Raw genomic sequence first — 3524 nt, 5'->3', positions numbered from 1 at the left:
GGCTATGTCAGCAAGTAAGAGAGGAGGAAATAATCTCTGGAGCCCACAGCCAGGCCCTGCTGAGAAATGAAACATGGTGCATCACTATTTAGGATGCAGCTGAAGCTCTGTAACCCGAAAGCTCCTCTGATGGCACAGCAGCAACTCCATCCATGATCCTCCCAGATCATGCACCCATCCCTCCCTACTCCATGTCTGAATCTTCACGAGACAGAGTCATAATATCACCTCTTCTATTGCTTTGGGTTCTCCAAGGTAACCAACTCTCCATGGGTGTCCTGAGGTCACACTCCTCCAGAAAGGATTTGATTGGTTTACTTACCCGCTATCCAGTAGAGGAAACCCCTTTTGGGCAAAGTTGCCCTTGAAATCAGCACATAGGGGTTTCTTATGGGGCAGCACAACAGAAGCAACCATGCAGCTTTTATCAAAATACACTTCCTGAAGACTGACTGATAGATAATGAATTAGAATCTCCATCTGGTGTTAAGTTGGACATCTGGTATTTTGAAGGGTCCCCCCATGTGGTTCTTCTGTTGTGCGCCTCTGGGCCATAGCCACTGTCATCGCTGGCTGCCTTTGGGCCAGGTGCTCAGCCTGGGTCCACTCAACTCCAGGGAGGTAGAATCGCTGGTCCAAAGCAAGGGAGTGAGAATGACACACTCAGAACCCCTTGGGATTCTTTCACATACCCTGTCCATCTCTCCATCTACCTTTCCATCCTTCCCTCTACATATATATATTTATCTTCCTAGGTATGATATTTAGATATTGAATCTGATTCTGACATCTCTCTCTTCTCCTTCCCCTTCAGAAAGACAAGGATTAAGATGAGTTAGAGTGGACTGGGTGCCATGGCTCATGCTTGTAATCCCAACACTTTGGGAAGTAGAGAAGGGAGGATTGCTTAAGCCTGGGTGTTCAAGACCAGCAAGAGCAATAAAGAAAGACCTCATATCTACAAAAAATAAAAAATTTCAGCAGAGTGTGGGGGAGCATACCTGTGGTCCCAGCTACTTGGGAGGCTGAGACAGGAGGATCGCTTGAGTTCAGGAGGTCGAGGCTGCAGTGAGCTAGGATTGCACCACTGCACCCAACCAGGGTGACAGAGCAAGACCTTGTCTATAAAACAAAAGACAAATTAGACAAATTAGAGTGGTTCTAGAAACTAGGAGGGTACTTTCCACCAGGGGTTATAGAAAATAGAGCATACAGACCCTGATTCCATTTCAGGATTAATATAATTCAGCTTCATGAAGTAGTAATCCTTTGTTCTGTAGTCATTTGCATCCACAGTTCCACCAAGGCAGGAGGACCTAGAAGGAATGTGTTTGCTGAGCCTTGGGTGGGGCAGCCCACTGAATTACTTATGAAATATAATGTTGCTCATTTCCTTTATCAAAAACAAAACAAAACAAAGATAAAGGAGGAGCATCACTATTGACGAAACATGATGCATCACTACGCACCATGAAGAAAAAGGAGAAGGAGGAAAAGAAGGGGAAAATAGTATCAAACACATGTCAATATCCACGGCTGACATCAGGAGGCTCTCGGGAGAGAATGAGTCAGCACAGAGTGAGGAAGTCTGGGCAGTAATTTATCCAGCATAATGTGTGCTGAGCTCCCATTTGTATATTGTATAAAAGAAATAGAGGATGCAGCCCCTGCCTTTCACTGAGCTGACAGTCCAATAGGGAGGATGCATGGAAATAATCTACAGTAGTAATTGAGATAATGCAAAAAAGAGCCAAGCCCACTATGTGATCTCAATAGACGCTAGTTTCCTTTCATCTGAAACAAAGAAGTGAATTAAACAATAGCAATGTGTGTCAGACTTACCCAACCTCTATTGCAACTTCCCTGTCCCTTACCGATCTCTGCTTCATTTTCTAGGCTCCCATGTGACTGAGCTGGGCATACGACACAGAAGTCTGCTGGTATTGCCTCTAACCCTTTGTAATGGGCTGAATACTGTCCCCAAATAATTCATGTTCACCTATAAATGTGACGGTATTTGGAAATAAGTTCCGTGTAAATGTAATTAAGTTAAGATGAAGTCCTACTGGATCGGGAAAGGCCACGAATCCAGTGGAACTGGTATCCTTATAAGAAGAGGGAAATTGGGACATAGAGACACAGACACGCAAAGTAGAAGGTCATTTGAAGCAAAGACTGGGGAGATGCATCTACAAGTCAAGGAACACCAAGGATTTCTGGCCCTCCAGAAGCTACAGGGAGCAGGGAAGGACTTTCCCCTAGGGCCTTCAGAGAAAGCCTGGTCCTGCTCATGCCTTTATTTTAGACTTCTAGCTTCCAGAACTGTGCGAGGACAATCTCTGTTGTTTAAGCCACCCAGTGTGTGACAGTTTGTTAGCGCAGCTTCAGGAAACAAATTCAACCTCCTTCTTCTCTTCTTCGTTGAATAAGGATGGAATGCCGAGAGGAACAGCAGACATCAAGTAAAGACAGTAGATCAGAAAGACAAAAGGAGCCAGCTTCCTTGTGGCAAGTTCCCCAGATTCAAAACAAGTAAATCTCTAGACGTTTCAGTTCTTGTCACTGAGATTTTCTGTGACAGATGACACATTCCTGACTAATGCCCTATGGTCAAGTAGAAATGACTAGAGTTACCTGAGTTCATGTCTCAGCCATGCTGTTATGTAGATGGGTGGCCCTGGACAAGTCATTAAAGCTTCTTGAACATTTTATTCTCCTTTAAAATGGAAACAGTCATATCTACCTGAATTTAAATAAGATATTTTATGAGAAAGCCAGATGTCATCAACAGGGCAGGAAAAACTAATACAAATTATCAGGGCTGTCAGACCCCAAGGGACCTGAATACTGACACACCTGGTATATAAAGACCATTTTCTCCAGCTTTATCCTTACCGGAGGAGCTCCCATTTTTTTTTTAAGCAGGAAACAGCTCTCAGCAGCCAGCCCTGGTAAAGGTACTTTGTAAAATATAAAGGACTCATACCAACACTGGGGAGTATTCAAATGCAAATTAAATAGCTCCATCCACAACTTAAAGAAAGGGCCCAAAATGTTCTCATCCAACAGAAGAAAACAGAGGTGATTTTTCTCAAGTTCCTCCTGGGGTAGTTTCACCCCCATGAACTTCCCAAACCCTTGTCTTGACCTGGGTATGTTGTCCTCATCACAAGACCCCTCCTTCGGGTTAGGAGCAAACAGAAGACATGAGCTAGTGGCCTGTGGGGTCAGCTCTTCCCAGTCAGAAGGCTGCAGAAGGATGGAGATGGAAACCTGTTCCACAGGTCCTTGCTCCCTGATGTAATTGAGTTGTAAACTTCAGGGTAGACCCCAAACACACACCACAGCTCCCTGGGAGGCTGAAGGGACATCTGGACTTTCCCAGCAAGACGCATTGAACAGAGTACATCTTTCACCCACTTCCCACTTGATATGTAAGTCTCTCATCAAGCGAGCCCAGTTTTCCAAGAGGCTGGAGCCTCCCAGTGTTCAGTGCCTCCAGACTCAGGGCTATGCTTGGCCTA

Source organism: Aotus nancymaae, unplaced genomic scaffold, assembly GCF_030222135.1.
Source record: "Aotus nancymaae isolate 86718 unplaced genomic scaffold, 86718_ANA_hifiasm-v0.15.2.pri h1tg000051l, whole genome shotgun sequence".
In the NCBI taxonomy this organism is placed as follows: Eukaryota; Metazoa; Chordata; class Mammalia; order Primates; family Aotidae; genus Aotus; species Aotus nancymaae.
The sequence above is the reverse complement of the archived record's forward strand: the minus strand, read 5'-3'. Positions refer to the sequence as shown.